Here is a 22,080-nt window from a genome sequence, read left to right as displayed (position 1 = left end):
CATATTCACGGTATTCTTAAAATTTTATCATCAAGAAAACAAAGAGGAAAAATATGAAGGTATCATATATGTTATTTTCATGCTATTGATTGGAGAAAATCATTGTTGTTTGTATGGTATGTCGCATGAATATGGATGACTACTAGTTGATTGTAGCATTAGAAGATTTTTGGTACAATAAGAGAGTAAATTTATTAAACGAAAAGTGTTGTTTGGTTTTCTAATCACACATTGAAACCTCTGGTTGACAGGGTGAAACAGTTCTTAAATGTTCCCTCAGTACAACCAACAAAAACTGGGTTTTGGTGTTTGAAGTCAGGACTAGATTCTTTGTCCTTGGTTTTCTCCAAAGAGTTGAAACCGACACACAGGGTAAAGGGTTTATTAAAACTGATATGCATCTAGGAAGGAGCAGTTATGGTAGGACTTACACAAGGAGGAATGCTTTCTTACTGCCATAAATTACATGGGAAGAATTATGCTGTTCGGGAATAAAGGATGAAGATAATTCATACATACCACAATCTAACAGAGGCTTTGACGATTATCACCCTATCAATTGCAAACGACATATTCCCCATGTCCAGGATGTTGAGGATACCCTTCAAGATTGGGAAAAGCTTTTAGTAGTACATGAAACTCTCAAATTGTGACGCTTGATAATTTAAGAAGAAGGTTCAATAACGAATCAACTGACATGTTAGAGATCAGTAAATTGCAGGTTGACAGAGGATAGAAGAGAGCATTGACCTTAATTATTTTAAGTAGTTTGCCTTGTTCTTTCAAAGATTTTGCAACGACTTTGACAATTATAGTAACAACACTGTCTTTGTCCTTTGAAGAGCTTGAAGAGCTCTCGCTACAAAATGAGCAGCACAATAAACAATTTTGAGGAGGAAAACAACCAAGGAAAACGATAACGATTTTGTTGCCAAACCGACAGAAAAGGAAAAAGAAAGCAGAAAATATTTCAGAACAATGTAAGAAGGAAAATTTCAAACCAAGATATGACAAAAAACCCAATCAAAAACAAATAAAGCAGGAGAGAAAATTTTCATTCAAATTAGAATAATGTTTGATTTGTTTCTATTGTGGTGAGACAGGCTATTTGAAGAAGAATGTAGGGAAAACCTATATGATATTTCATGTCAAAAGTTTAATAGACAAAAATATTTATGTCGATAATAATTCAGTTGATAGGAAAGAGTCAAAGGACACATGGTATGACTCAGGTGCCATACAACACATAACAAACATAAAAGAATGGTTCACTTATCTTTTATGGACACAAGTGTAGTGAAGAGATTGTAACACACACTTGGAGATGGCAATACACATGAGGTCCACGATTTGATTGTGTTCCTATAAGAATACCCAATAGCGAGATACATATTTTGTTCCTATTAGAATACCCAATAGTGAGATACAAAACAATAGTAATGTCTAGTTTGTACCTGGTTTAAAGAAGAGTTTGTTTCCTATTAGTCAAATTGCTAAGCAAGCCTTTAAAATTGAAATCAACTCCAACAAGTGTGTCACTAGAGATTAGAAAAACTGCTACGGGCAGTTGCAATGGGTTTTGAAGAAGCAGGCTTATTCACATTTGTTGATATTGTAGTAAACAGTGAGAAATGGATGCATTTGAAACAAAATTTGGCATGAGAGATATTGGCATTTAAATAATTTTTTATCTTGATTTGTTGAATTTTTATCTGGTATGGGCATTTAATAGTTTTTATAGTCTGACTCTGCACTAAGTTAAAGAAGCAGATGGAGTTTGTACATCTTGTCTAGCCAGAAAGAGACAACAGTAAAAATTGGAAAAGGAAGCAGTTTGGTAGGTAGATTCCAAAAAGTCAAAAACACAAATTGTTGCATTGAAACCACTACATTCTTTCCATAGATTCCAAAAAACTAAAAACATAGATTGTTGCATTCTTTTGAATGGAAATTCAGAAACATAAAATTAGACAATCAAATGGCCAAAATTGCAAAAAACTAAAAACACAGATTGTTGCATTCTTTTTGAATGGAAATTCAGAAACATAAAATTAGACAAGCAAATGGCCAAAATTGCAACAACAAATTGAACAAAATATCATTATACCAAAAATGAGTATTCACATAAAGAAGAGCTCAAAATAGTTCCTTTCCAGAGAAGAGCTCAAGTGAATTCCTTTCCACCAAGTACACCACAACACTAATAGGTGTGAAATTTTTGGGATTATGTTGATGCCAGATTGCTCATCATTTAATGCCGGATTTATCATCCTTTAATAGGCGATTTACTGGTCTGAATGTTCAACTATTACATTAGTCCTAACAGATAAAATAAATAAATAATATTTGTTTTCTGCAGAAGCAATTTCATCCTACACTATTTTCACTTTTCGCAACCACAAATTTCATCCTACAGGCTACAGTGTTTTATATTGCTCAAAACCAAAATCCAACAAGAAAAACACCCATTTAAAGTTCGTCATTGGAATCATCATCATCAATGTCTCCTTCAGAGGAGGATCCCCCTGATTGTTGATAAACTTTGGTCACAAGAGGGTTGCAAACATACTCCACTTCCTTGAGCTTCTCCTCGTAATCTTCCTTCTCGGCTGACTGGTTCTCGTCTAGCCATTCGAGGGCCTCCTTCAATGCTGCATCTATTTTCTCCTTATCACTGAAGTCAATTTTCTCAGCAAGCTTGTCCTTGTCGTTAATTGTGTTTTTCATGTTATAAACATATGTTTCCAAACCGTTATGGGCATCAATACGTTCCTTGACCTTTTTGTCCTCCTATGTGAACTCTTCGACCTCTCTCACCATTCTTTCAATTTCCTCTTGGCTCAGTCTTCCTTTGTCATTTGTGATGGTGATTTTCTCAGATTTTCCGGTGCCCTTGTCCTCTACTTTAACATTCAAGATACCATTGGCATCCACTTCAAATGTAACTTCAATTTTAGGAACTTCCTTGCCAACATATTAAAGGTTTGATTCTGCGGTCCACCAGACTTGACTCACCAAAAACAGAAACATGAACAAAGGAATAGAAACAAACCTTGCAGCCCGAGGAATTCCAGAGAGCTCAATTCTCCCAAGTTCTCTACAATATTTTGTTAAACTTCGTTCACCTTCGAAGACCTGCAAAGGAAAATGACTGAGTCAATCATCCTCCCTACGCCCGTGCTATTGTAAAAATTGAAATAACCCATCAGGCAATTTTTAGAAGAACGATATAAAAGATTTTAGACCAACCTGAATTGACACAGTTGTTTGTTGGTCCTGATAGGTTGTAAACACCTGAGACTTCTTTGTAGGAATAATAGTGTTCCTTGGAATTAGCTTTGTCATCACTCCACCAACAACCTCAATACCCAAGGTTAGAGGAGCCACATCCAGTAAAAGTATTTTTGCACATAAATAAGAGCAACAAGATTTCAAATCGCTGGATAAAAAACCAAAACTTTGTTCAGAACTGAATAGTATAAAATGCAGAAACTGTGGACCTACTTTACCTTTAGTTTCTTCTCCACCTTCTCCACTAAGAATGCTACCTTGCATTACTACACCAAATGCAACGGCCTCATCAGGGTTTACACCCTTGTTTGGCTCTTTGCCATCAAAACCAACGAGAAAAAATCAGTTACAGTGCCTTACTTTCATTATTACTATAACTAATTCATTGTTATTGTAGTTGGCGACTAGAAAAATGCGGGCAGTGTGTGGATACGTGTAGCAAAAAAAATGACGTGTCTAAAGTTTAACCATACAAGTGTTTTACAAAGTGTGTGCCAGGTGTTAAAAGGAAAAAAAAGTGTAGATGATTGAACTGATTCAAAGAAAAGCCTATCGGCCTAAAAATATAAAGATTAATTACTGTTAATTATTTTTTGGATCATTATTTTTTTTAAATGATTTTGTTGAATCCCCATTCTGTTTCAATCATAAGTGAAAGACATCATATGCACATGCATGAGGTTAGGTATATTACAAAGTTCAAATAGCTTTAAATAAAGAAATTGTTAAAAAATAAGTTTAAGAGTAGTTTGAATTTTAAAAAGATATTGAATTAATAAAATAAGTTCTACTCATTTATTAAAACAATTTATCATTATCAACATAAAAGTGTGATTAGTCAAAGATGGTAGATTAATTGGATTGATGAAGTCAAAATCTCCATCTAGCAAAACACAATAACATAATATGATAAAATGATTTAATGACATTGTTTAAATCTTTTTTTCCAACCTAGCATTATAGGTTACAACAATCTCAAAACATAATTCAGACAAGTAGGAACTAGTTTTCATATAGCAATCTCAAAAGATAATTCACAAAAATAGAAACTAGTTTTCATATTTTGTTAGGATAGGCTTTTTTTATTGGAACACCCTCATACACTGAGAGATCTTAAATATGATTGAAAATCTTTTGGGTTATACAATGAAGGAATATCTCATCAATGAATTTGCATAATAACAAAGCATCTATGATGATATAAATAGTCATTTCTAATTTCAATTGTCTTTTCATTTGCTTTGAGAGGAGGACATCATTGATTATGTAGAGTAGTATTCTAGCTGTTCTAAGTTTTCGAGGCCTTTTTAGGTATATCTCCCTCTCAAATTTTCCCAAAATCCACTAGGATTTTGTTAGACTTATAAGTTTTAGTGTTATCCCGCACAATCACATTGCCTTAGGGTTTTTTCAAGGTGCTAAATTCATCTATGCATTCAAAAATATATTTTAAACAAAAAAAAATCAAGATTTCACCAAAAAATGTTCTCTCTAACAAAAAACTACAAAAGTAAAATTAGTAAATGATGTTTTTTTGTAGATAGTAATTAATATTACAATATCAACGAATTTACAACATCATGTTAATTTTTTCCTAATCAATAGTTTGTAAATAATATTTAATATTACGATACTAAAGGATTTACAACATTTTATATCAATATCACAGGATCCTGTGATAGGGTTCTCTCTTATGACACTCCTTCATGTGAAGTCACCGGTTCAATTAGGGGTGATATATTGGGCATGATGAAGATGTAATCCTCCCAAGCTTACAAAAAAAATATATCACAAGATCAACATTTAAAAAAAGAATATTATCAATAAAATCATTTAAAAAAATAATATTACCAATAAAATCATAATACATTGGATTGGAATTGGCCATCAAAAATTCATAAAATATTAAAATATTCAAAAATATATGTATTTATGTACACCAATAATTTGATGAAAATTAAAACTATGTCAACTATAAATTTTGAAGTACATGAAATTAAGTCAAAATTCTATCGACAATGAAGTTCTAAATAACCTCATGTCTAAAAAGTAATGACTGTAATGTAATGTAAAGAGTAAATTCTGTAGAAATTTTGAATAATTTAACACATATTCAACAGAGATTATCCTGATCATGTACTATTGCGGAATACATACACAATACATAAGCTCCTCTATGTTGATCATCAATATAGCAGCATCAATAACAATAAAACATCAAGAGAATTCACACATTAACACAATATGTAACTCGGGGAAAGCATCTCGCTAAAAAACCCAACTATCTGTATATTAATGATTGAGACCATGTAACATGACAAAGTACAATGCTTATCACAACCAATCCAGTACCAGCTCCACTTGTTACACACAATACAGCTCAGATTTGATCTCCAAATCTATCCCACTGCTTGCCTGCCTCCAGAGCTCAATACCTGCTCAAGAACTGATGAGAATGGATTACCAAACTCGTATTTCACCTGCAAATAGTCACTCACGCAATGTTGGACGTGAGCATAGGCTACAATTCTCGATATTTGCCCCATCATTGGCATACTCAATCCCCTTTGATTGTGCAAATCATCATGCACAACTATAGTCACAACTGATAGCAATCTGATCCTCTAACACCTGTCCCTGCTGAACTGAACATGCACTAACATGCAACTAAGTTAACTGATGTATTCTATAGTTGTATTATGAGTTAATAACTTGTGAATTAATTAATAACTAATTCACCCAACTCATCTCTAGTCTATTTGCCAGTTAGACTAAATACAACCAGTTTAACAAAGCTAAACTGAACACAACTCCATCAACTGCACCTCCAGTCCACTAAACTCAACTCACTTGAGTTCTAACTAAAGTCATGCATGCAACAACTCAACTGACTCATAAGAAAAGAGTACTTCCTTCTGATAGCTGCATGGGCCACATCTGTAGCTCAAACTGAAGTGCTCCAAGAGAATAAGATCAAGTTTATAGTCCAAATATTATTATGAGACAATAATATTTGACTTTTCTATTTTTGACAGCCAGTCTAAAAATAGACTTTGATCGCTCACACTGTGATCACTCACAATGATCAAAAATAGAAGTCCATCTATTTTTTTCCCAACTTGACCAATCATCCATAAACAACAACCTACAATCCATAGACATGATCCATATGTCTAAAAATAGACATAGTCTAAAAATAGACTTGCGCCATAATTTGCCTGCGGGCCCACTTAGTGAAGGCGACTCTTTTCACTAAGCTCCATCATCTTGTTGCAATCTCAACACTTCCTCTCATCAAGATATGGATTATCAGCAACCCCTATCCTGCCTCGGTGGTATTCGAATTTTCTCCTGGTGAGAGCCTTCATCAGAATATCAGCATCCTGATCCTCCATTGGAATGTACGAAAGTAACATGATCCTCCGCTGCACACAATCTCTGATATGATGGTACCTGATGTCAATATGCTTAGATCTATCATGAAATACATGATTAGCCGAGAGTTTAATGCAACTCTGGTTATCACAGTAAATCACAGTAGGATCCAAATGAGAACCGAACAAACCAACCAGGATCTTCCTCATCCATATAGCCTCGCATGCAGCCAAACTTGCCGCCATATACTCGGCCTCTGCTGAATTGAGTGCCACGGATCTCTGCTTCCTGTTGTACCAAGAAACTGCTGTCGATCCAATACTGAAGACCCCTCCTGATGTGCTCTTTCTATCTGTTGGGCTCCCTGCCCAATCTGCATCTGTGAAGCCACATAGCTTCACCTCATCCTCCTGTCTGTACCACAGACCATATCCTGATGTGCCTCTCAAGTAGCGCAATACATGCTTGCCCGCCTTCCAGAAGAGCTTGGTAGGCTTAACCATAGCTTGTGAAAGCTGGTTAACTGCATAGCATATATCAGGTCGTGTATTGACCAAATACATCAGCGACCCCACCAACTGTCGATAAACAGTGGCATCCACTTCTTCTCCCGAAGTGGCATCCTCCTTCCTCCAACCTCCAGGAAGAGGAGTATCAACAGGCTTGCAGCCATGCATGTTGAACTTCTCTAGTATCTCCCGAGCATACTTGCCCTAAGAAACAAACAGTCCACCACTCTGCTGCCATATTTCCAATCCTAGGAAATAGTGAAGGAGGCCCAAGTCCTTCATCTCAAACTCTGTAGCAAGATCCTTCTTGCATGACAGTATCAACAGCTCATCACCCGTTAGAATCAAATCATCAACATACAGTACAATGATAAGCAACTTACCCTCCACCACAATCTGGTATAGGTTCGGATCCGCCTCGCCCTTGGAGAATCCAAGTCCTGTGAAATAGCTGTCTATCCATGTGTACCAAGCACGTGGTGCTTGCTTCAACCCATACAACGCTCTCTTGAGCCTGCACACATGCGACTTGCTGTTGAAGACCTCAAAGCCTTCAGGCTGCTCAATGTACACCTCCTCCTCAATGACTCCGTTGAGGAATGTAGTCTTCACATCCATCTGATGAATGTACCATCCCATCTGCGCTGAGAGAGCAAGAATCGTCCGTATGGAAGAATACCTTGCGACAGGTGCAAAGGTCTCCTCATAATCGATCCCCTCTATCTGTGAAAAGCCTCGGGCAACAAATCTTGCCTTGTACTTCTCCACACTCCCGTCAGCTGCCTGCTTGACCTTGTAGATCCATCTCGAACCCACCACTGATTTCCCTTCCGGTCTAGGAACAATCTCCCATGCACTGTTTCTGACAATAGAATCATACTCTTCCACCATGGCATCTACCAATGCGGGATCCTCCACAGCTTCCTTGAAAGAGGATGGCTCAGTCACAACACACTTGCTCATAAGAGCCATGTATCCAGTGTATCGATCAGGTGACTGTCTCTGCCTGCGTTGGGCTGTAGGTGGTCCTACAACTTTCTCTGCATCTTGAGCCAGCCGCTCAGTTTCTGTCAAGCACTTTTGCCCTTTGATGGTTGGCGCTGCATGAGTGGACTCTTCCACTCCATGAACCTCATCATGTGGCTGATCCATGTCCTGAAGCTCATCCTTAGGAACTAATAGCTCCTCATCTGCATGCAAGTGTAGCTCCCTCTCAAGCGAACACTTCATGGCTTTCTCCTCCTGAAATTTTATATCCCGTCGCACAATAGTTTTACCACTGTCTAGCAAATACACATGATAGTTATGGGGTGTATCAGTGTACCCCACAAATATCCCAACCTCTGCGGTCGGCTCTAACTTCTTCCTGGCATCTTTCATCACATGCATGTAAACATTAGCACCAAAAATCCTCAAATGAGAAAGATCAGGCTTCTTACTAGAATAAGCCTCCTCGGGTGTACTCATGCCAAGTATCCTATGAGGACAACGGTTCTGCACATAAACTGCTGTATTGCATGCTTCTGCCCACAAGTGAAGGGGTAGGCCCTGATCATGCAACATTGCCTGTGCAACACCCACAATCGTTCTGCTCTTCCGCTCAGCTACCCCGTTCTGCTGTGGGTTATGGGGAGCTATGAGCTCTCTACGAATCCCTTCTGCCTTGCAGAAATCCTTGAACTCGTCCGAGATGTATTCACCACCATTATCATTCCTAAGAGCCTTCACCTTCTTCCCCGAATCCTTCTCAACCAATGCTTTGAATTCACAGAACTTTGAATATGTTTCACTCTTCTTCTGCATGAAGAAGATCCAGCACTTACGAGAGAAATCATCAACAAAAATCACATAATACCTGTGTTTTGCTGTCGAAGCAACTGAGAAAGGTCCACACATGTCTGTGTGAATTCTCTCAAGGATCGTCGTGGCACGACTATCCTTCTCGTGAAAGGTGGCTTTCACAAACTTCCCCAAAGTACACCCCTTGCACTGATCTGACTGTGCAAGTGTGCCTTTAGGAAGCCCTGTAGTGATCTGCTGCAGTATCTTCAAGGCTCCATGGTGAAGGTGACCCAATCTCCTGTGCCACAACTCGCCATCATCCTGGCTCACCAATCCTTTTGCCTTGCTTGCCATTGTTACGCATCCATCTACATGAAACTAATAAAGGTTCCTTACTCGAACCCCTATCTTCCGGGTCTCACCAGTTGTTTTGCTGCGCAGGAAAGCCTTTCCCTCGCTGAAAACAACATCATACCCCTTGTCTTCTAACATCGCCACTGAGATGAGATTCTTCTTCAATCCTGGAACATGCATGACTTCCTTCAATACGAAGGGTTTACCAGACTCTCTCTCAAAGGAAATGGTATCGATACCGGTCGCACTGTATCTACCATCATCACCCATCTCGATGTGCACTCCAAGATATTTGTCCTCCAAATCAGAGAACAAATCTCTATCTCCCGTCATGTGAAAAGACACACCACTGTCCAAGAACCACACTGATCCCATCACACTTGAAACCAAGCATGCGATCAATGAAAAATCAAGCTCAAACTGCGAGGCTAGAGCCTCTTCTGCTGAAGATCCAGCAGCCTGATTGTTCTTCTTCTTCTGCGGACAATTAGTGGCACAGTGTCCATGCTAGTGACAGTGAAAACACTTCACCTTGGACATGTCCTGCTTCTTGCCTTTCGCACCAGACTGAGAAGCTTTCTTGCTCTTCCCTTTCTTTGCTTTGGCTGCCAAAGCGCAATTCTCTTCATCAGCTCCCTTTGATGAAGATCCGTCCCCGGTACTCCGCCTGATCTCCTCCTGCACAAGATCTAACCACAGTCTTTCCCATCCTGGCAATTTCTCCCGACCATTGACAGAGTCATGATAGGAATGCCAACTCTTCGAAAGACCAAGGAGAGCCAAGCTCACCAAGTCCTCATCATCAATAGTAACCCCCACACTTCCCAGCTCATCTCGACACTGAGTGAACCTCATGAGATACTTGGGCATACTGTCACCCTTCTCGCATTTGATGTTTCTGAGTTTATCTTTGAGCGCCAGCTTCCTCTAATCGCTCTTGCTTTGGAATAATTCTGTTAATGATTTCCACATCAAATATGGAGTAGCCTTTCCATGGAGGCTGGACACAATATGATCCTTCACGCCCTCCAACAGAATCCTTCGACATTTTGCGGTCTTCTTTTGCCAAACTTCCGCCTCAGCAGCATCAGTAGATTTTGGGATATCCGTATCTATGAACTCCTTCAGCCCATTATCATCCAATACTGCCTCCATCCTGTCCTTCCATGCAATATAATTTGTACTACCCTCAAGGGCATACTCCAATCGCAATCCTGTGAAAGACATCTTAGTTTTGACACCAAGAAAACACTGCTGCAAATTCGAATTCCACCAGCAACCAACTCAACCGCCTCGGATCTAAGATTCGTGAGAACACAATATTTCTCGTACAGAGATCGACTGTATGGGCATTCACCGGATATTTCACCTTCCAAAAGAAGGATGAATCCAGAGGCTACCTGGCCCGATTACAGACTCTGCCTGAAGAAATAGAATGTAAACACTTCCTGAATAGTAGATCTGATGATCAACAGCTCTGATACCATGTAGAAATTTTGAATAATTTAACACATATTCAACAAAGATTATCCTGATCATGTACTATTGCGGAATACATACACAATACATAAGCTCCTCTACATTGATCATCAATATAGTAGCATCAATAACAATAAAACATCAAGAGCATTCACACATTAACACAATATGTAACCCGGGGAAAGCATCTCGCTAAAAACCCCAACTATCTGTATATTAATGATTGAGACCATGTAACATTACAAAGTACAATGCTTATCACAAGCAATCCAGTACCAGCTCCGCCTGTTACACACAATATAGCTCAGATTTGATCTCCAAATCTATCCCACTTCTTGCTTGCCTCCACAGCTCAATACCTGCTCAAGAACTGATGAGAATGGCTTACCAAACTCGTATTTCACCTGCAAATAGTCACTCACACAATGTTGGACGTGAGCATAGGCTACAATTCTCGATATTGGCCCCATCATTGGCATACTCAATCCCCTTTGATTGTGCAAATCATCATGCACAACTATAGTCACGACTGATAGCAATCTGATCCTCTAACACCTGTCCCTGCTAAACTGAACATGCAACTGAGTTAACTGATGTATTCTATAGTTGTATTATGATTTAATAACTTGTGAATTAATTAATAACTAATTCACCCAACTCATCTCTAGTCTATTTGCCAGTTAGACTAAATACAACCAGTTTAACAAAGCTAAACTCAACACAACTCCATCAACTGCACCTCCAGTCCACTAAACTCAACTCACTTGAGTTCTAACTGAAGTCATGCATGCAACAACTCAACTGACTCATAAGAAAAGCGTACTTCCTTCTGACAGCTACATGGGCCACATCTGTAGCTCAAACTGAAGTGCTCCAAGAGAATAAGATCAAGTTTATAGTCCAAATATTATATGAGACAATAATATTTGACTTTTCTATTTTTGACAGCCAGTCTAAAAATAGACTTTGATCACTCACACTGTGATCACTCACAATGATAAAAAATAGAAGTCCATCTATTTTTTTTCCAACTTGACCAATCATCCATAAACAGCAACCTGCAATCCATAGACATGATCCATATGTCTAAAAATAGAAATAGTCTAAAAATAGACTTGCGCCATAATTTCCCTGCGGGCCCACTTAGTGAAGGCGACTCTTTTCACTAAGCTCCATCATCTTGTTGCAATCTCAACAAATTTTGAAATTCTTAAAGATAACTTTGGGCCAAACTATGCACTATTTTGAATTCTTGCTCATTAGAACTGGTTAAGGATAAGTATACGTGACTCTTTCGACCTAAGAATTAGAGTAAATATACGGGACTCCTTCGACGCTAGAAACATCATTTTGATGTTTAAGGAGGAAGAAGCAGAATGATTCTACTGCCAATATCCTTTACTAATGGTCTTTAACATTGGTGGCTTTATTTCATATCTTCATGTTTTCGGATAGAGAAGAACACCTTCTCTTAAACACGGGCATTTTGAGCCTCACAAAACAATGGAAAATGGATAGCAAAAGAAAAAGGATAGTATTCTTGTACCTTGTGACTTTTGGAGATTGATTTCCATATTGGTTGCACCACAAAAGGTGTCAATGATCTTCTTAATTAAGAACCATACCGTCGACCTAATTACAAAAGCAAAAAATGAAAATATCATCAACAAAAATTAAATCAATGAGGTAATTATTCTTAGTAATCAAGACTCCATGGAAATTTTTTGATCACTTTGCATAGAGATAGCGGGATTGAGCCCTTTAGCAATAAGTGAAAATAAGTAAGAAAATAGTGGGAAACTTTGGTGCAGTAAGCTTGAGGAAATTTGAGCATGAACCATTGATTGATGTTAACCACCTAATCTGTCAAGGTTTTGGTGGATAGTTAATGCATGTCGAAGAAACCTGGAAACTCAATCCAATGGTTTCATTGTTTTATTTATATGTACAATTTACATAATTCTTAATACAATTGAATTCATTTTCTAATATTGTGATTCTAACAATGGTATCCGAGTAGTGGTTTATCTGCCCTGTTAAATCACTTGAGCCACTAGTTTTGTGGCCTTCCTTGCTATTCTGTTGAGTAGCTTGAGCCACTAGTTTCATGGCTGGCGTGGGCGCTCTTCTTTCCTCTTGCTCGTACTTTTTCCTTTGTATAGTTTTTCTTCCACTACACAAAGTTTATTTGTGGAGACTTACTGTGAGAAACTTGGTTCGTTTTCTCACCAAGGTCGGAGCGTTTTGCATAACATTCCTTATTGAAGAGCCATTTTCTGTGAAGAATCTGTGTTTCCATTTTGTGTTTGACAAGGAGGAGTTTTTGCACATTTGCTGGTTTTGTATTCTGCATGAAGGAGAGATGTTGTGCCGCTTTGAAGTGGACCTACGCAAGATGAAAAATTGTTGAATGTGCTTTAGGAGACATTTTTTATGCATAATAGACCTTTTCTATTCGGAAGTACAGTTGTTTTGCGTTGTCAAGGCCTCTTCTCTCCCCAACAAATGTAAGGAGAATAAAAAATATGTCTCTTTCCTGGTAAGTTGCTTCAAACTCATTCCATTGTGTGGCATCACATGAGCTCCATCCTAAAATAGGAAAGAGCACCGATGTTTACCCCAAGAATAGCTCTAATTACCCTCGTGTCTCGATTGACACAAAACCCTCTTTCCATCATGATTGACTAGGCTTTCAGATAAAGTTATTTGAATTTATTGCCGCTAGGTTCATTTTTGTGTGCTTCATCATCCTGTACAAGCTTATGATGTAAATCACTATAAATCAAAAGGGTCCTATTCACTAGTTTTTTTTCTAATGCAATAGATGCATCACCATTAGTAGCATGAAAAACTAGTGCGCTTTTGGCACTCCTACTAGACCTAGTTTATAAATCCCTCTTCCACTTTGGCCCATTTGATTCAATGGTATTTGCGACACTCGGTTCATTCTTCAGAGTTGTGTGGAGAACAAAATTTTTTGTTTCAAATAATTTTAAGGCTTAAAATGTCAATATAGATTTTATTATGATGAATTTTTGAATCTTGTTGTTTCTAGGTATGCATGGGAACCATATACAACTCTAAATTAATAAAATGATGTGAAGATGCTTGTTTTCAGCAGAGCAAATCAATGTTGGCACTCTAGTATAGTTAGCTGTTTTTTTGTATATTTAGTTGTCTTATGTTGTCATTTTTAGAGGAGGAGTTGGGTACAAAGTCCATCTGAGAGGAGAAGAAAAAGTTTATAGCTTGAAAATGGATGAGATAAAGACTGTGTGACTATTGGCATTGTAGAATGGTGATTATGTGCATAAACAAGTAGAGTATGAAGGTTGGTTGGATTCCATTATGATGGTCAAAAGTCATATCATGGACGCAAGGCTTGTAGGTTTTCTCTTGGAGTGGTAAGAGATATTTTTTCTCTAATAATAAAGTTGAATACTGAATGTCGTCAGTGTGGATAGTATGATGAAAATGAAAAATTTGTTGTTAGTTATGCAGAGAATGTTAATTTTGTTTTCATATTTACATGAAGAAGACGACTTCTAAAGAATGCCCCAATGTTTGTAAAAGATGATTAAAGTGGTTTTCTATTAAGATATATAAAAGAGGTTGTTTTGGTTGGAAAATTTAACCATACAAATTTAATGTTTGAGAGAGTTAATTTGATATTACTTCTATGAACAACATTTTTGTGTAGAACTTCGGGAGGACAATTGATTGAAAGGATGAAGGTGTTACAAAGGTGTCCATGAGTTTTTCTTTTGTGGTAATGGCATTTGATGGAGAAAAGTTATGTATGTGTCATAGGAAATGGTGTAGTATTTTGAAGGCTTGAATGCTAGTCATGCCTGTTGGAGGTTTCTGAATTTCTATATTTTTTTTATCATATTTGACTACAAATTTTTAACATTTAGGTGCCATCTATATCATCTATATTTTATTTGCTAAATTGTATTGTAAGTGGGTGCATTTTCGGTTGAACCCGACACCCTTGATTTTTTTATTGTAAAATGGCCAAACTTAAGGGAGTATTAGAGTTACTGAATACTCTACTCTCCATTGTTCATAAAACATTCATGATACACTCTCTCTAACATATGAACCTATTTACAAAATTTTCAGGACAAGATTTTGTTTTTGGAGCTTCAGTCACAACTACAATGAGATGAACTAAAAATTATGAACTGCTTCTTGTTTAGGTCAAATCCATGTTTGAGCCTAACTCCCATCAACAATTGAAGATTGATTAAAATAATGGAGTCATTTCAGGAGAAGATTACCAAGTAAATGTAAAGGTTAAACTTGTACTTCCCAAGACCTTCATCACACCTTGGGAAGAAGTTGCGAACAACAAGAATAGAATGAGTCTCAGATATAAAAAGGATGGTCTTCTAATATTCTAGAATATTCCAAGCTCATCCAATTTTGCAGTGCTAGATTCCTTCAGGATGGTCCATCGTCAGATGCTCCTGTTGCACAACAACCACAGATTGTCAAATGGAAACATTGGGATTGAGTTGGTCATGTGAAATATCAATGCTTTGATCTTCATCCTTGTGAGCATTGTGGTAGGCACACTCATCATTCACACATATGTTCCAGGCAAAAAACTCCTGCAAGAATGAAGATTCACCTTGGATGAATCACTTCTTGGTAATGGTGTTCAACGGTCAAGAAGATATACCAATCATACCATAGAATTTTTTTTCAATTATTGACTAGTTTTGCAGCAAAGGTTTCATCGTCTTGTCAAAGGTATCTGACAAGGGGGAAATTGATGTTAAGTTAGCATCTTTGAAGGTTGATCACTCAAATATTTATCAAGTGAGTCTGAGTGACAACCTGAACCATTTATCTCAGCGTACAACTAGAGATAACCATAGCCATATTTAGAGTTTTATCCAGAGACACAACAATGCCCCATGAGCATGTTTTTTTTATTAGTGGCATTCCTTAAACCATTACCTGCAGAAGATTTTGGTTTATGCTATAGTTTTTGTTAAGGATCACTTCCACTAGTAGAAGACTTCATCTTCTATCTAGATTAGGAATTGTTTATGAACTAATTTGATAGTTCTAGAGTTTATGTATATCCTTTAACCACCACTAGTTGAGACCTTGAGTTCTCTTACCTTTGGGTTTGTTTGTGGCTTTCTCTTAGAATCCACCATTTCAGAGAGCTTATTCAGCCATTGGCTGTCATGCATTTTTTATTTTTAGCTCTCTTCTTTAACTCTCATACACACCCCCTCACATTAAGCCAGGGCAATGTTAGCCACCTAATACGCCACGGTTCTAGTGGAAATTTAATGCATGTCCAAGAAACATGGAAATTGAATCAAATAGTTTCATTGTTGTATTTATACGTACAATTTACATCATTCTTAATATAGTTGAATTAATTTTCCAATATTGTGATTACAAAAATTGAGACACCAAAAGAGGAGGACATCATCAACCCATAATTTAGTTTTAAAATGGTACACTAGCTCATATGTAGAAGCAACAACCTTAAATAAGTCCAAGAGAACCAATCATATGCCTTAGAAAGATCAATTTTGAGGATTTCCATTTGTTTTGATCATGTGGATACCTTGTTGAGCATATCCAATTGCTTTATGAATTAACCTACCTTAGAAAACCAAATTGTTGCAATAAAATCACCCTTGAGAGTAATGGTTTTAGTCTCGTAATGATCACCTTCACCTTGGTAATAATTTTGTATAAACTATTACAAAAGGAGATTAGCCAAAAATCATTAAAGTTGTTGGGATAGTTTACCTTTGAGACGAGGGAGATGAATGCAGAGTTAAAAATGCTAGGCATATGCCCAAGCTCGCGGATATGCTCCATGACTTGAAGTTGATCCTCCCTGACCACAAAAAAATTAGAAAAAAATTTGTGGCCTAGTTGTCCTATCTAGGATTTTCATTCTTTGCAGAATGGATAACCCCAATAAGTTCATTTGTTTTCATATATTGAAATAGATCATTACTCTCCTCATAATCAAGTAGATTTCATAACAGGGCTAGAATCGAGACCATATCTCTAATATTTTCATGTTTTAGTTCCTCGAATAATTTTCCAAAATGGTAGACTTTATTCAAAATGGTTGACTCTAGTATCCCATGAAGAAATATGGAGTTAAAAATCACCATAATGTATAAGAGTCAGTGACCATGGAAAATATAGTAAATACAGGTAAGATTCCTTCAATATTGGGTAAAATTTAATGCATGGATAAGGATCTGTAGATTTAGAGATTTTAGTGTACGTTTCAAAGACATCAGCTAAGTCTATCTTTAAGACCTAGGAATGGTAAAGAGCATATAAAGAATTAAAAGTTATATAAAAATATATTATATTACACCTTGAATTAAAAAAATAATTTATAAAAAAATATTATATGAAATATATAATAGTATTTATAAATGAATTAATACGCGAATAAATTAGTAAAATATAAATTATATATTATTAGATCTATAGAACTTAATATTATTATATAATAGAATGATTATATATATAATAAACCTATAGTGTTTTCTAGGTTATATTATAGTATATTAATAATATAATATATACTAATAGATATATTATATATAAAAAACTATTGGTATGTAAGTAGAAATTTAATACTATGCTAGTATATTAATTATATTAGATATTAGATATTATCAATAGGCATTGTTAAGAAGATCACCTGGTGAAAACCTCCTTTACAATGCAAAATTTGAAAAAAAAACTTAATATAAATCTCATCCATTTATAGATCTGAATGAATCTGTAATGGTTTTCTCTCTCTACACACATACACAATGTGTAATTTGTACACACAATGTATAATTTCAACAATATTTACATTTTATTTTTGAATACTATGTATAGGGCATAACTTAAACTTCCAAGTCCAAAAAATCTTTGTTGGATTTTAGCGAAAATTGACAAAAGAAATTACACTTAAAAAAGAACCAAAACCTAAAATAATGAGATTGCCTTTTTAAACGATATGTTATATATGAATATTTGACATTAGCATATTTTAAATAACATGTGCATTGAGATATTTTATGTGTGGACTACATTGTTGATATTAAAATGGTTTTTTGTTATTAATATATTTTTAGGTATATTTCAATATTGCTTAATCTTTCATATTAAAGTATTTATTGATAGACCATATGAAATTTATTATTATTATGAACACTTTTAGATGTAACATATTAATTTTATATTAATAAGGGAATGAATTACACATATCCCTCTCATTGGAATTACGTGATATTTTTTATTTCACTTTTTAACTTTCAATTATTTTATTTTTTATTTTATGTTTTTGACATTGAATATTTTACTATATATATATATCCTATTTTGAAATCGTTTTGAAAAGTTACTAAAAGGTTTAAACATCTTATTCGCATTTTTTTTACTTATAATTATTTTATCTTTTTTTAAAGTTGATATGAAATTATATTATGTCATAACGACAATAAAATATTCTATTTATTTGGTGCAGGCTTCTACTTTCAAAAAAATTAAATATGGTGGGCTAGGCCCAAAATGCCCCTTTAATGTCCCAGAGCCAAGCTACAACCACTGCAGTCGAGCCTTTATCAATATGTAACATCCCTCATCAAAAATCCATGTAATAAAGTTAATAAAGGAAAAATAATAACCAAGGTCATGGGACATGTAATCCAAACTGAATGTTGAGAAAAACATCATAGTGTGGGTGTTCATTTGGTTTATTATGGCTAGGGAAATTGGCAAAGGCAACGACAAAGGATTTGGAAAGGAAAAGTGGCATTAATTTTCATTTTATTTAATAAAATAAGGGAAATTAGGAGAAAAGGAAGATGAGAGGTCAAAAGTTGCATGCGAGGAGGAAAATGAAAAAAATAGAGGTCTCATTGATAAAAAAGCTTCGAAGGATCAATTCACAACCTTTAATTAGTTCAGTATCTGAGATATCTCTCTACTCTCTCTACTCACTCATACTCTTGGACACTTAGAACATTCTTGGAGCACTAGCATTGGAGGAAGGAAGGCAAAGGAAAGACAAGAAAGAAAAGTGAAGCAAATATCAAGCAAGGAAGAGCGAGATTACTTGCAGGTATCAAGTTCCATGTATTGTTTCCTTGCTAGTTTTCGCATGCATGGTACATGCGTGTGTATTTTGGTTCTCTTTCTATATTTGGCATGGGTTTTTTCAGGTGTGATATTGGTTTTCAACATTGCCTTTCCATTTCTAGATAGCCATGGTGTAATTGGGTTCTCTTGTTTTGGTTGAGCTAGATTGCCCAATGGTTTTGAAACTGAGTGGGGTGGTCTTAAGGGAGAAACATAAGGCCTAGGAATCCCTAGACCGGTGAAGGTGGGGTTATGGTAAAGCTTGATTGTGTATGGCCCCATTAGGCCTAGGAATCCTTAACTGGTGAATGGCGGGATATACAATAAATCCTAGAGGGTGGAACCTCATTGGGCCTAGGAATCCTTGATTGGTGAATGGTGAGAAATATGGTAAATCCTAGCGGTGGAGATAGACAAATTCCTCATGGTTTAGGTGGAGAGATCAGGAGGCACCCATGTTTGTTTATGGTCTAGTGATCCAGTGGGATTGCGTTAAAGCCTAGTTGTATTAACGATGGTTTTGGGCCTAGCAATCCCTTGGTGGATATACGGTAAAGGTCGAGGAAGCCTTGATTGGTTATGTTGTTAGTCCCACATTCATGCTTGGAATATGGCATGGGGGTGATCGGTTGAAAGAAATATTTGGTTGTAATAGCCCTCCCTCGTGTACTACATTATTGTAAACCTAAGCTAAGCTAAAGCTAGGTATGATATCCTCCCTTGTGTGTTAAAGGTTGTAGACCTAAGCTGAGGAAATCTAGGTTTGATACCCTCCTTTGTGGGTTAAACTATTCTACACCTAAACTGAGGAAATCTAGGTGATATGTAATAAGCAAATCTATTATTAATTAATAAAATAAATCACTTGGAGGGTGGAGCACCAAGAGAGAGGAGATGCTTGCCAAATCACATGAGGAATGGGATAGAGATGAATCTTTCATGATAAGCTTCTAGATGTGATTCTAGTTAAGCTTGGATGGACTAGATATCCATCAGATGGATGGGAGATAAAGATCCATTGAATATAAAAGCTTTGCGGGAGATAAATGCAAGATTTTATGTGGAAAAGCGTCATGGGAGATAAAGATGAGCTATTTTGGATAAGACCTAGGCAAATGGAAAAATCCATAAAGCGGGACACCGCTAATGGTAGCTAAATCATGAAAGAGGGTATTAAATACCATGTGCATTGGTCAATTGAGGACAGTTGATCCTTGGCAAGATCTTTAGCTCAAGGGGAATCAGAGGTGATTCATGGCTGGGTGGTGGTGCTCCTCCCTCTAAGTGAGATTTAGTTTGTGTCATTTATATGGAATGGTTGTATGTTGATTCTTACTCTCTCTTTGTTATTCATTCAGTTGTTTTTATGAGAAGAGTTCTTACATTTCCTCTTCATGAGAATGTTTGATGAAAAATGTATGCTTATGACAATCTGATGTGATTCACTTACTTGATATGTGTTCCTTACCTGTTATGAGATAAAATCATTTAGAAAAGATATAAGAATTGTTAAAACTTATCTCTTCTATGAGAAGGATGGTTGTATTCTAGTGTAAAGATAGTTGTTACATTAACATCAAGTGGTAACTCTGGCACATAGTGGTGGTTGCATGCAGATCAGATGGTAAAGTGCCTTTAATGGAATAGTTTGTGATGGTTAAAGGATTTATGGTATGAATACTCAGTAAGGTTGATCTTCATTACTTCTGTTGTTTAAGAGTAATCGTTATGATGAAAATTATGGATTCTTATCATGCATACGTATTATGATGTAGCAGTAGAACCTATTAAGTGGATCAAAACGTAAGTAGTTGATTGAATTATAAATTTTGACAACTAGATCTAAATGCCCTGATTATGGTAACGGTTAGGGATGGTGTAGGTATTCTTACATGTACATAATAGGTAAGACAATAGTGTCTTTGATTATGCCTGAAGTAAGATGCATATCCATGCTATTTAAAATAGATGTAGGGAAATGTTTTATGAAACTTTGCATGGAATAATGCATTAAAGTAGTTGTAAGGGTTGCATGTCAGGAGCATGTGATATTACATCCAGGGTATAAGGTTCTCTACCTTAATATTACACTGTGGTTATGATTCTTAGTTTAATGGACTTGTGATGACTGTGAAATTTTAATAGCAATCACCACAAAAATTTCAAATTTATAGGGCCTAGAGTCTATTTTCTGGGTAGGCAAAAGAGGTACGTTATGAATGGTATCGAAGCGTCAAGTTCAAACCTTTTTGCCTAGAGGCCAATCCATGTCCACAGAATATGACAAAATAAGGGTAATAATTGTTAACAAGGGTAATAATTGTTACCATACAAATCTGATTAAAGGGTTATAATTGCATGTCCATTAGTATAATAGGTCAAAATAGCATGCACGTAACATTCCACTTGGATTTGTATTAATAGTCATGGAAAGAATGTTTGAAACCAGGACCTCATCGAAACCCCAACCAATGATAACATATCATATTTAACCATTGAATTTAATTACTATTTACTTTGGCAAACAATGTTATGGGGAAAGAATCTCAAAATGATTATTAGAGTCATGACTTCAATCATATCTTGAAGATTATGGAGGACTACAACTAGATAGTCTACAAGACAAGAAGAATTACAACAAGCTCATAAAGGATTTGTACCACCTGGTTAGTCATATTTCTACTACAGGGATGCTTCATTTTTTTTCCTATAGAGCTCATCCTGAATGCAAAGGGAGTAAGAAGTTTCTGCGATAATTATGAAGACTGCCAGATGGTGGATCCGGGGGTTTGAATGAGATAGAACCATCACAGAGTTGTTGTAATAGAATGAAGCATACATAGAACCATTAAAATCTCATACACCTACATCAGTTCAGCCAAGCCTTAACACACAGTCATCGAATGTTCGTGAGGCCATTGAAATTTTTGGCATTATGACACAAGTGTTGTCCTTGATGGCAACTCACTCAAATGACAGATCACAGTTCAGACTCTCAGAATGAAGGAAAAAGAGATATACATAGGTTACTCTTAACCAAGTCGCGTATACACGCGGGATCACCGATCAAAAGGTGTGTATACATATGCACGCACTTTCATACAAGGAAAAGCACATACGTGTGGGAAAACTTATTTTTTGGTCCATGGTATTT

At 36.3% G+C, this 22,080-nt stretch overlaps 1 pseudogene; it reads right to left on the bottom strand.

The window, feature by feature from the left end:
- Positions 1-2,416: 2,416 nt before the first annotated feature.
- On the bottom strand, positions 2,417-2,959 carry LOC149177788 (luminal-binding protein 3 pseudogene; annotated as a pseudogene).
- Positions 2,960-22,080: the final 19,121 nt, after the last annotated feature.

This window comes from Pinus tabuliformis, chromosome 4_1 (genome assembly GCF_031772625.1).
Source record: "Pinus tabuliformis cultivar Carrire ecotype Pingquan chromosome 4_1, CPIR1, whole genome shotgun sequence".
Taxonomy (NCBI): domain Eukaryota; kingdom Viridiplantae; phylum Streptophyta; class Pinopsida; order Pinales; family Pinaceae; genus Pinus; species Pinus tabuliformis.
The sequence above is the reverse complement of the archived record's forward strand: the minus strand, read 5'-3'. Positions and strand labels throughout refer to the sequence as shown.